Below are 12,997 nucleotides of genomic sequence, written 5' to 3' on the forward strand. Positions count from 1 at the left end.
AAAAAGGATGAATGAAGGTCGAAAGTTGTAGTTCTTCAGCTTTTGAATCGATGATGAGCAAAACGTTATTTTATTGAATTTAATTGAAAAATAATGATTTATGTGTTTTTTGATAAACAATAAACAATGAAAATAAAACAGGTTTGGGTCAAACACTTTTTTAATTTTAGAAACGATAAAAAAAAACATTTATTTAAATATGATCGATTTCTCAAATTAATAAATAAAATATTTGTTTCGGAATTTTGGAGATCGATAATTTTCATTACTTGGATTACTATTCTCATCTTCGTTTCGGTCGATTTAACCACCGATCTTCTTCAGGTGTTTTTTTTTTTTTTTTTTCCGAATTTTGGAAACCTTTTAATCGAACTTAGAGAGATTTTTATATGAAACTTGGTTGCGTGGTCACTGGTATTTCGAACCGAACCACGACGTTCATAATATTACAGAAAGCCAAGACCGAACCCTCATGAACGTATAGGTTAATGTTTAAGAGCGTTACTTAATAATCAGTTTTGAATGAAAGTTTTTTTCAAGGTTGAAGGTTCATTCAATCCTACATACAGGCAATAATAAATAAGAATAACATAAACGTTAACATTTCTACCCGGCCATGACTGACGGAACGAGAACAATCTAGAATTAGCAAAATGTTCAGTTCGAAATTCCGTGTACGTTCCAGAGTTCGAGTACAAGGTTCCTGAAGAAGGTCGGAGGTTACATCGGTCGAAACGTTGTTAATACAACAATTCAACGAGAATAGTAGTTCGAATAATTCAATCATAAAAATTAAGTGCTTATATGCACTTATTGTACCGGACCGGACCGCGCTGTCAGTATTTTCAAGTTAAATTCAAGTTTTACGATATTTTTGGTACTTATGTTACCGTGCTGAAATGATATTATTTAGAAAACCATTCTTAACACGGGGAGAGAAGAGTATTTTGTAATTATTCTGTAAGTTCACCTAACAATTTAATATCATAAAATGTGAATTTAACTTGAAAATAGTATTTTTTTTCTTTTAATATATAGCACGGTAACATAAGTGCATAAACACGATATATTTTCTTTTTTTATATTATTAAATTGTTAGGTGAAAATAGAGAATTATTTCAGCACGGTACATTAACAGCATAAGTACCAAGTGGTTTAATTATTATTATTTGATGTAGGAATGCAAAAAGTTGGGGGCCAGTTTTCTTTTTTTTTTTTTTTTGTGATAATATTGTTTTTTTTATGTTTTTGAGTTTTTTTAAATGTTTTTATGCGCATGTTTTACATATATGATAAAGACACTTCTAAAAAATATAAATGAAAAAAAAAATGGAAATTAAGCTCACAAGTTGTCCCCATTTTTTTTTTTTTTTTTTTTTCATGTAAATTAAACCATTAGATTCGAATCATACAAACAATAAATAAAATAAAAAAAAATACACAAGCAACAGTCAAGGCATGTAGAAAATGGAAAGAATCGAAATAACGATCGCACGTTTCGTGTCTAAAGTCGCTCATGCACATGAGACGAAAATTTTAGCCATTCTGTAAATAATAAATATAAAAACGTGATGTTTTTAGGGTGTGAACAGCGTAAACACTCCGAAAAGAGAAAATTAAATGAGGAAACCAGCAGACAAACCTTATCAATACGGAACGCCCCTTCACCGGATGTATGCAGGGCAGTGCGTGCGCATGGAAGAAGGCACCTGCCGCAATTAAACCAACTTAAATTTTATCAACTTTCTCGACAATATCCCCTTCGCTAATTAACGAATGGAAAGAAAACAAAACGACAATAACATACGGTTATATTTTTCTTTTTAAATTACTGTCACTTTCTATTTCGGTCACCTAAATTATTCAGAGTGAAACGGATTTCGGCATTATTCCCAAACAACTTATTTTTATTTATTTATGTATTTTTTAACTTTAATCACGAAAATGAACAAATAAATAAATAAGTGGAAGCCAGGTTTATCGTAGGCGTGAAACGTCGATTTAACCACCGACCTTCTTCAGGTGTTTTTTTTTTGTTCTCCCCCCCCCCGAATTTTGGAAACCTTTTAATCGAACTTAGAGAGATTCTTACATGAAATTCGCCCGAAAAATATAGTCGCTATCTTTATAAGCAGATCGAGAAACAGTAAATCCCCTAACTCACGTTCATAATTTTCTATTTAGTTTTGTCTGAAAGGAAAGAAAAAAAAAGTAGAAAGAAAAGATAAATACAAAAATTTAAGAATTCAAAGAAAAAAAATATCATTTTAACATATTGGGGAGGGGGAGGCGTATTTTCAATCAAAAGAATGGTAAAATAATGTTAAAAAACGTTCCATGTTCTTATCACGAAAATTATGAACATGAGTTAAATGCCCTTGTTAATAAAAGTGACGGTTAAAACTCGGTATTTCAATTATTATAGTAGGGTTAGGTGTGTCAGAATTTTCGTGAAAAATAGTGAATAATTCCATCCCGTCTTTCCAAGCTTATAACTACTCGAAAAATGTAATTCACGCCCTATTTTTTTTTTTTTTTTTCAATTTAAGGGGCAAGGACCACGGTGCCATTAAACATACACCTAGTACAGGGTGTCCAAAAAGTTACTGAAGGATTTTGAACTTGAATAGATTCTTTATTTTTGATATCTTTCTGTAATTTTAACACAATCTGACTAAGACATTGGTCATTTTTCCTTCTTAATGCAAAATTAAAATAATCTTTATTTATAAAAAATAATGTCTTTTAAATGTTACCCATTTTCAGCTTCGCAGAATAAAATAAGGGAGTTAAATCGCAATCCAGAGTAATGTTTTGGAAAGAGCACAAATATGCGAAACTGAAAATGGGCAGCATTTAAAAACCATTGTTTTTCATAAATTTTGCATTTATTTTTTTTAAATGTCCCAATGTCTTAGACAGATTGTGTCAAAATTACAGAAAGAGATCATCAAAAATAAAATCTATTTAAGTTCAAAACCGTTCAGTGAACTTTTGGACACCCTGTATAATAATTACACCAAAGCTGAGTTAATTAACGTTGCAGGGATACGATGTAGGGAGTTGAGCAGCAAGATGTCTGTTCACATTACACTTGAACTTGTCAGCATAGTTGGGGAAGCAGGAAACGGGAAAGGAATTCCAAAGTTTAGCAGTTCTGGGGGAAAGAAACTATTAGAGTAGAAGGTTTTCTTACATCTAGGGATCTCTACAGTGTAGGGGCGGGTCTTTGCTGCTTGTCGAATTTGTCACGGGTATTTACGTCGAGGGGGTACAAGTGCTTGTAGTTCGTCAGAGGATCCACCATTGAAATACTTGTAAAACAGGCAGAGGGATGCAACATTTGGCCGATGGGACAGAGGTTGAAGATTATATTAAAGCTGAGTAAATGTTTGTTTACATAAGGCTTTTATTCCTATATATTTTAATCATACAAAATACATGTGAAAATATTCATTAGTTTTGGGATTGAGTTAATTTTTTAAAAATTTCTATTTGATTGTTCTAATCAGCCATAATTTGGAAACAACTCACCAAGTGACTCATCTCTTACCAACTTTCTACCAAATTCACCCTCTCCTACTACATATTATTTGACCTTATCTCGCTCTTATTCTATACATTGTCTATTATTTATGCTTCTCTCTCTCTCTCTCTCTCTCTCTCTCTCTCTCTCTCTCTCTCTCTCGCTCTCTCTACTTATTAATAGTCCAAGGTAATAAAGGAAGGCAAGAATAAAACGATTGAAACAGTCCAGGATAAATAAAAAGAGAATATCCTAGTATGTAGTAATATTATTTAACCCATAGAGACAGGAAGATATAGCACTACTTTTGGATTTAAAATTTTTTTCTTTTTTTTATTTAACTTGCTTTGTAAACTCATTTGTCTTGATTGACACAATCTAAGCTGAGCTCAATAGATAACCAAATGGGTCACTTTTTCATTCATATATATATATATATATATATATATATATATATAAAAGACTCATTCTTCCAATAGACCAGCCTTGACAGTTTTAAAAAGTTTTCTACACACATCTTATCTTCCTTTTAATAATATTATTTGAACTCATTCCATTTTCCTTGTACCCATTTGTGAATTATTCCACGGATTTCTGCCTTTTGGATTACTTTGAACCATCTTCCAATTATGTGAATCCCTTTGATTTTACTAGTAAAAATGGAAATTTAACCAACTTTTTTTTTCTTTCTTTTTTTTTTTATAAGGTGGTCACCACTTATCAAGGCCCGGAAGCCACTCAGGGATAAGGGTTATTGCATATACAGTACATTAGTGTGGAGATTTAATAAAGTGTCTACTTAAGGGGGCAGTTCATCAGGAATTTGTTTAAGTTGGACTTGAAGACATCCAGGTTGTAGTCAGGTGGGAAGCAGGCAGACGGAACAGAGTTCCACAGGCGTGCAGTTCTAAGAAAGAAACTTTGTTCATGGAATCTAGGTTTCGATTTAGGCACAGATAAAGAGTGGGGAAAATTACTGACTGTGGTTTCAGCTAGACGGGTGTTTTTCATAAAAGATTGGCGAGGGGGGACCAGAGATTGGAGCTCAGACGAGCACCTGCCATGGAAATAACAGTAAAACAAAGATAGGCTAGCAACGTCTATTCTGTCGGAGAGAGGTTGCAGGGAAGAGAAAAGGGCATCGCCCACTAAGCCACGAAGTCTATTTTGTACTCTGTCAAGGCAGGATAGGCTGTCTTTAGCAGCTCCTACCCAGATATGGCAGCAGTATTCCATCCTTGGACGTACTTGGCTCTTATATAGATAGAGAATTGCATCAGTAGTGAGATATCTTCTTGAGCGGTAAAAGGATCCTACCATCTTTCCAGCGACCTTGGCAACAGACTTGATGTACGTGTTTCATTTCAGATCAGGAGTAAAGATCAAGCCCAGAGGCTTGTCAAAATATGGGGCTTCTCCTAGACGAGAGCCATCCATTTCAATTGATGCCAGATGGGGATCAGAGCGTTGATGATGTAAGAATAGGAGTTTGGTTTTAGATGCAGTAAAGGTAACCAGCCACGTCTTCCCCCACTGAACCATGCGCTCGAGATCAGAGGAGAAAGAATTAGAGAGAGCTTTGTCATTTACAGCCTTTGATGTGTTGCTGTAGATGGTCGTGTCATCAGCATAGATGTCAATGAATGATTTAAGTATGTGTTTAGGGAGATCATTGATGTAGATCAGGAAGAGAGTTGGGCCCAGGATGGACCCTTGAGGGACTCCAGCATTAATACTGCAGGCCTCTGATTTTTGTCCATCGACCACTACTCTTATGAGCCTATCAGAGAGAAATGATTTAATGATAGAGAAAACATTGCCAGTTATACCGTAGCTGGAAATCTTGTGAAGTAGGCCTTTATGCCATACCTTGTCGAAGGCCTTTGATATGTCAAGAGCAATTGCCGTAGAGCCTTTGTCAAGAGATTCACTAATCCTATGAGATATAACCGTTAGCACATCTGTGGTAGATCTTGCAGAATGGAAACCATATTGCATGCCACTAAGAAGGTTATTTCTGCTGAGGTGGTTGACTATTTCTCTATTTAATATGGATTCCAGCAGCTTACTCATGACACACAAGAGACTTATTTATCTGTACTGAGAGGGAGATGACTTATCACCTGAATTCTTAAATACAGAACATACAGATGAGGTTTTCCAGGGTGTTGGAAAACACTTCTCCTTAAGACAACGCTTAAACAGATTTTGGATTTTTGGATTTTACCGTTATTAGATATTTTACCCTTCACCAGAATATCCATTCACATAAAATCACCTTTTCTTCGCCCTATTCCCTCTACTTCACTATTTGTTACCAAGTAAGATCTATGACTTTCTTGTCGTTTCATCAAATACTTTGCAAGCAAAATCCAATCCCGCATTTTGCTAAATCCTATCCTCTAATGAGAAGGAAAGTATTTCTTTGAAACTCCACAGATTAAGGACTATTCACTTATTTTGTGCTTCCTTTTTAAAATTAAATATGTTTTTAACTCTTTTTCAAAATGTTTTTTAACATGTTTTATTAACTAATTGTTCTTATATATCTATAATATAAAGCTGAACGCCTCTGTGTGTGTCTGTGTGTGTGTGTGTGTGTGTGTGTGTGTGTGTGTGTGTGTGTGTGTGTGTGTGTGTGTGTGTCTGGTCACGAATAGGCTCCTATATGGTTGATTATTATAGAAAACTGATCACATATAATGATAGAAGATGTATCGAGATACAGGAATGGGTATGTTTGATCTGGCATAATGATGATTCACTAAAATTGTGGGGTCTGCAAACGCGCCTAGTCCACAAAGTATGGAAATAAAAAATTTAAAGATTTAAAAAAACGTTTACAAGTGTTTTTCATATAGATGTACATAAGAATACTTTGATAAGTATGTTTTAACTTAAATAGGGATGGTATAATAAAATTGTGGGGTCTGCGTTTGCGCCTGGCCCCCATAGAATGGAAATAGGCACAAACTTTAATAAAGACTTTTCATATCTATCTGCATAAGTATACTTTGATAATTATGCTTCAGTTTGAAGAAATATGGTATAATAAAATTATGGGGTGTTCGTTTGCGCCTGACTTCCATAGAATGGAAATATGTCACAAAGTTTAACAAGGTTTTTTAATATAGATCCACAGAATATTGTGATAAGTGTTTCAGTGTGAACAGCTATGGTATAATAAATTATGGGGTTTATCTATTTTATTTTTACTTTCATCATATTTTGCTTTAGTTTTGATACCCCCAAATTCGAAGCTATCTCTTTACAACCCTTCCTTTTCATAACCTATCATACTTTCATAAATCAGAGTCCATTTTCTGTAGGCTGTTTTTGAACCCAGTCAACGACGGGTGCTTTTGCTAGCATATATATATATATATATATATATATATATATATATATATACAGTGATGATCATATTTATTGGCACGGTAAAATAAAAGTTAAATTTTGTCTAATAAATTCTAAAAAAGGGATTAAATTAAAGAAAATAACAAAGTATATTATGTATTTTTAACTGGCCTTTCCGATGCAGCAATCGGATTTTAGAAAAAATAAATAACAAAGGAACAACAAACATAATTGCAAAAAACCCTTGTTCAAAATTATTGGCACGATTTATCTAATAATCAATTGTATAGCCTTTGGCCTTGATTACCTTCCTCAGTCGCTTTTCATAGTTTACAACCAAGTTGTTGCACTCTTCAGTAGTAATTTTAGCCCACTCTTCCTGACAATAATCCTCCAATTGAATAAGATTCTTAGGCTTCCTTTGCATTACCCTCAATTTTAATGTTCTCCATAAATTTTCAATTGGATTAAGGTCTGGGCTTTGTGATGGCCACTCCAAAACATTAATATGATTGTCCTCAAGCCATTTCTTAGTCAGTTTAGCCGAATGCTTTGGGTCATTATCTTGCATGAACCACCAACGACGACCAAGTGAGAGCTCTTTAGCAGAGTCTTTCAGGTTTTCATCCAATATTTTAACATAATCTTCCTTTTTTATGCTACCTGTGACCTTAACAAGTCGCCCTGGTCCAGAGGCAGCAAAGGATCCCCAAAACATCAAACTGCCTCCACCGTGCTTCACTGTGGGTATGGTGTTCTTAGGCAGGAAAGCTTCGCCAGATTTTCTGTAAATATAAGACACTTTATTATGGCCAAATAACTCTATTTTCGTTTCGTCAGTTCATAGAACACGTTTCCAGAATGCAACATCTTTATCAATATGACGTTTTGCAAAGGCTAGCCTTGCTTTCAGGTGCATAGGCTTCAATAAGGGAGTCTTTCTCGGACGACATGCTTTTAAACCAGCTCTCTTCAAAACTCTACCAACTGTATGTCGAGATACATTCACCCCAGAGGTGCTCTGTTCATCAACAATCTCCCCAACAGAGATCCTTGGGTTTTGTTTTACTTGTCGAACAATTTTCCGTTCATCTCTTGGGGAAAGAATCCTTTTTCTCCCTCTACCCTCTAAACTCATAACGTGGCCTTGCGATTTGAACTTGTTTATTATGGCTCTAACAGTGGATTTGGGAAGGTTTAGCTTCTTTGAAATCTTATCATAGCCCTCCCCATTGGTATGGCATGCTACAACAAGCTTCCTGACGTCTTCGCTGTGTTCCTTAGTTTTAACCATGGCGATTGAAAATTATAATTTAGTCACTTATAATAGTTTAAATAAATCGCTATCTAAAAATTATCTGAAAAAAATTATTCACTGAATTAGCGTTAAACAAGCATAATATGGCTATAAAAAAGTTCAGAAAGCACGTAAACCGGAAATTGATTGATATTATACTGATACTAAAAGAAAAACAAAGCCGTGCCAATAATTTTGAACAAGGGTTTTTTGCAATTATGTTTGTTGTTCCTTTGTTATTTATTTTTTCTAAAATCCGATTGCTGCATCGGAAAGGCCAGTTAAAAATACATAATATACTTTGTTATTTTCTTTAATTTAATCCCTTTTTTTAGAATTTATTAGACAAAATTTAACTTTTATTTTACCGTGCCAATAAATATGATCATCACTGTATATATATATATTTAAATAAATGTTTGGAGGTACAGAATTTATATACAGTTTTGAATAAAATAGGCAGAAGTTTCTCAAGAGCTCTTTCGGCTATCATCTCATCAGGAGAAAATCGATAGCGTACAAAATAATATTATGTTGAAAATAAAGAGTTCTAATAGGGAACTTATTGAATGTGCCAAAAGTACGGGGACACTAAAATAAATTTATTAACGTTTAAAAACGATTAAAATATTGGCACAACGAGGGAAGAAAAAAATTAAATAAAAAAAAATGGGGGAAAAAAAATTCAAAGTTCCCCAAAGAGAAATAATGCGTTTGATGTTTCATTTTGCCGGCACAAAGAAGGTTGACACACCGCAATAGAGATAGACTCCAAAATCTTTAAATGGTTTCTGGAGTCCGCTCTATGTAGCACCTCGAACCATTCTATTTTATATCTAATATCTATCGGCACAGCACGGGTTGTCAACCAAGTGCTGGCCAATAGCAGAGTCCAAGGCTGCAGAAGGAGGGAGACCACCAGACCCCATCCTCCCTTGTCTGATCTTCGATGGAACATGCTGGTTTATAAAAGTCAAAAGATGCAAGGATGTTCACCCAAAATAACCAGCATCGCACTGGCATTTGAATTGGTATACAATATTGCTATTTTGGATGTAAGGCAAACTATCCTTGCGAAAAGATGGAAAAGCAGGTCTCGTAGTATATACCAAACGCAAGGACACAGAATAAAAGCAGTCGTAAATACTTCCGCGAATCTGTTTGGAAAGTATGTTATTCTTTTCCTCAATCCACGGTAATGTTAAATAAACCGGGCATTTCAAGGGTCCAAACTTTTTAGGGGATTTAAAATCCGAAACCTTTTTCAAAATACAGTCATCAATAAGGTCAACAGGATAACCATTATTGATGAATATTTCCCTGATCTTATCGAGTTCGGCGTCTAATCTGTTAGGTGAACAAATCATGAGGGCTTTATGTACCAAAGTATTAAGCCGACCTTACGTGATTTTGGTACAAAAGGCAACCAGTTCACATATAGGCCAGTAAATGTCGGCTTTCTATAAATTGTAGTGAGAAAGCCCCCCCCCTTGAACGTTCGACAAGAACATCCAAGAAGGGAAGCGAATTATCCTTCTCACTTTCCATAGTGAACTTAAGAGCCCATGCAAAGAATTCAACCTATTAAAAAATATCGATGCTTCAACTTGCGATGGAAAAATAGCAAAAGTGTCGTCAACATATCTGAAATATACAGTGGGTTTTATTATGGAATTAAACAGAACGGATTATGTGCTCATTTGACTAGAGACATCAAATGAGCACATAAAAGATGTCTCTGCATTTGAATCTAACTCACGTACACAGTCAACGAACCGAAAAGAATCTGGGATGCAGTGCGTGGTATATAACTCACGCACAGGTTGCAGAATTTCCACAAGCCACTGAGCCAAAGAATGTTGTGCCAAACCAACCATTGATAAAATAGGTCTCAGTGGAACACCTTGCTTATGGATTTTGGGGAGACCATACATTCTGGGACGTTGTGATCCAGAGGGTCTGATCCTGTCATAGACGTCCTTGCAAAAAACCTTCTTTTTAAATAATGCAAGTAGACGTCTTTGCATTTTAGTCTTGTTCTTGCAAGTATTATCCGTCAATTCGACGGGGCCGAGTTTACAGAATTTTGAAACATCATTGAGAATAACTGCCATTTTCTCAATGTAGTCTGATTTGTCCAAAATCACCACTCCTGCACCTTTGTCTGGTTTGCACATATAAATATCAGTATTGGACTTTAACGCTTTCATAGTTTTAAATTGCGTTATGTTCCAGACAAAGTCGCTATGATCGACAGGTGTGTTACTGTATCAGTGAGCTAAGGCAACTAAACTAGATTTCATCCCAGAAATTTTTTCCGGGGGAAATTGGAACATTATGTCTTAGTTGGGAGAACAAAATTTCAAAGGCAGAAAGTGTTCTCTCTTTATTTATACTCGTTGGGAGAATACAAAAATCTAAACCGAACTCTATTTTCAATTTCTGTAAGAACAGTACTGATATTTATATGTGCAAACCAGACAAAGGTGCAGGAGTGAAAACTTCTGCCTATTTTATTAAAATATATATATATATATATATATATATATATATATATATATATAGATAGATAGATAGATAGATAGATAGATATAGATAGATATAGATAGATATATGTATAAGAGAAACTCCAGTTATGAACAAATGGCTCTACTACCTAAGTCTAGAGTAGAAACCCCTGACAGAAATCCAGTCTGGAATCGCGGATGTGGATAGAGGAGCTCTGCAACATCTTTTTAGCAATTCTTGCAGCCGCGCTGGCACCAACTGTATTGGCTTGCCTTTTCATTGGAGTTTGTCTACAACACCAAGAGAAGGACCCTGGTAACTGGGCAAACCTAGGTTTCCTTATTAACCATCCAGGCCTGCACCTAGAGAAAGATGTCCAGTTTTTGCTGTGTCAAAGTAAAGACAACACTGGGAGTCAGTTTTAAGTCTAACCCCGATTGACATAGAGGTTGGAGTAAAGGACAGAATCTCTGGGTGGGAAGAATCTCCAGAGCCTACTTGACAGTCACCGCCCATCTCAGCCCTCAGGAATACAGTACTACTACACTTCAACTTGTTTGTTTCATTGGGTGTGCAAATCTTATACAGTCAGAAGGCTTTTTGCAGAATTTAGAACCAGACAAAAAACATAAAGAAAAAAGTGAAACCATCAGCCCTGCGAGTAGCAACTTGAAATGTTAGAATCATGCGTTCTTGACGACCTCAAACAAGTTGATGATGCTAGAAAAACAGCAATCATTGACCGTGAGCTAGCCAAATGGAACATTGACGTTGCTACCCTCCAAGAGACACGTCTTGTCAACAGTGACAGTCTCAAGGAGTTCTACACATTCTTCTGGCAAGGCCTAAAATCAATTAAGTACTAGATTAACGGAGTCAGTTTTGCAGTGCACAACTCCATTTTGTCGTCAGTGGAGCCTCCTTCCCAAGAGACTGAGTGCATCCTGTCACTGCGCTTTACCATCTCCTCGGGTCCAATATGCATATTCAGCATTTATTACCCCACGATTTATTTCTTCTGCCGAGGTCAAAGACACCTTCTATGAGGAGCACGAGGCTAAGATCAGATTAATCCCAGATAACCTGCTCCTGCTTATGTTATAGAGTCCATGACATGAATAGCACGATTAATGCAGCGCTAGGTTGAACGCAATTTGCATCTGTGTTGCAAGACAGGTCAGTGAGTGCAGGCGGTTAACAGGAATTACAGCCCCTACACATATGAAATATGAAGAAGAGAAAGAAATCAGAAATGGGTTGCATGCAGAAAACCTTTCCAGAGAGTGTGACAACGCCATGAATAAAGACTGTCCCTATAAGTCAAAAACGTGTGTTTTTTGGAACATGCATTTTGGTTCCAGGTCAACGAGATGACAAAGAGAACAGAAGGAGAAGGTAGAACTTTCATTGTATCCATATACACATGCGGCAAAAAGAAAGTCCGCACTTGCAATTAAAACAAACTCCTGCAAATTTAAGCTAAATTTAATGTAACTTTTTAAACAAACTATACCTCATTTGATTGGCCTAAAACAAACTATACCTCATTTGATTGGCCTAAAAGGCCAATCAAATGAGGTATAGTTTGTTTAAAAAGTTACATTAAATTTAGCTTAAATTTGCAGTTTTTTAAAAAATTACAAGTACTTATATAATTTTACCTGTTCATATTTGACATTTAATTGAAATATTCTAGTGTTCACGTCAATTTAAAAAAATAACTTTAAATTGAGGAGGCAATTATAATTCCTTGAATTAGACTGCAATAATCCTGGGAAAGGGCATACCACTTTTCTTTAATTTTTTTGTCCAAAGTTCTTCCAAATTTGAAATTTTATAATTGTGTAGCTGTTGCTTGATGTAATGCCATACGTTTTTGATAGGATTGAGGTCTGGAGATTGCGCAGGCCAATCCAAACACGGAATATCATGCTCTTCCAGGAACCTCTTGACATTGTCAGCTGTGTGAAGAGAGGATTATCATCCAAATTCCAACCAAAGTAGGATAGAAAATGCTCAGTCAACATATTAATGTACTTGTTCGAATTAATTCGACTTTGCAAGCGAACTATACACCCTGGACCATTGGTACTAATAATGCCCCACACCAAAACTGAACCTCGACTACGTTGCTGCAGTCTAATTTAAGGAATTCCCCAAAGATTTCAGGCTTTCAAATTGCAAAAGGGCTATGCTACTAAATATTAACTAGTTCATTGTGTTCCTGTTGTATTTGTGTTGCATTAATGTCCTAATTTTTCATTTAAATAACAATTTTCTATTGTTCGGACTTTCTTTTTGCCTCCACA

The 12,997-nt window shown here is 35.5% G+C and overlaps 1 protein-coding gene across 5 annotated transcripts in view; it reads right to left on the minus strand.

Annotated features, from left to right (window-relative positions):
• LOC145298432 (hydroxymethylglutaryl-CoA synthase 1-like) overlaps nt 1–12,997 on the minus strand; it is a 413,120-nt gene that overhangs the window by 91,361 nt on the left and 308,762 nt on the right. The window contains exon 1 of one of the 5 annotated variants that reach the window (XM_080144320.1): nt 1,808–1,913. The exons of 2 other annotated variants lie outside the window; for them this stretch is intronic. The gene's annotated coding sequence lies outside the window, so the exon portion shown is untranslated. Of the gene's footprint in view, nt 1–1,642; nt 1,918–12,997 lie in introns of those variants that run through there. 2 more of the 5 variants (XM_080144317.1, XM_080144318.1) reach the window with 2 other exon arrangements.

Source organism: Euprymna scolopes, chromosome 2 (assembly GCF_053919585.1).
Source record: "Euprymna scolopes isolate OS-2025 chromosome 2, ASM5391958v1, whole genome shotgun sequence".
NCBI classification, from domain to species: Eukaryota; Metazoa; Mollusca; class Cephalopoda; order Sepiida; family Sepiolidae; genus Euprymna; species Euprymna scolopes.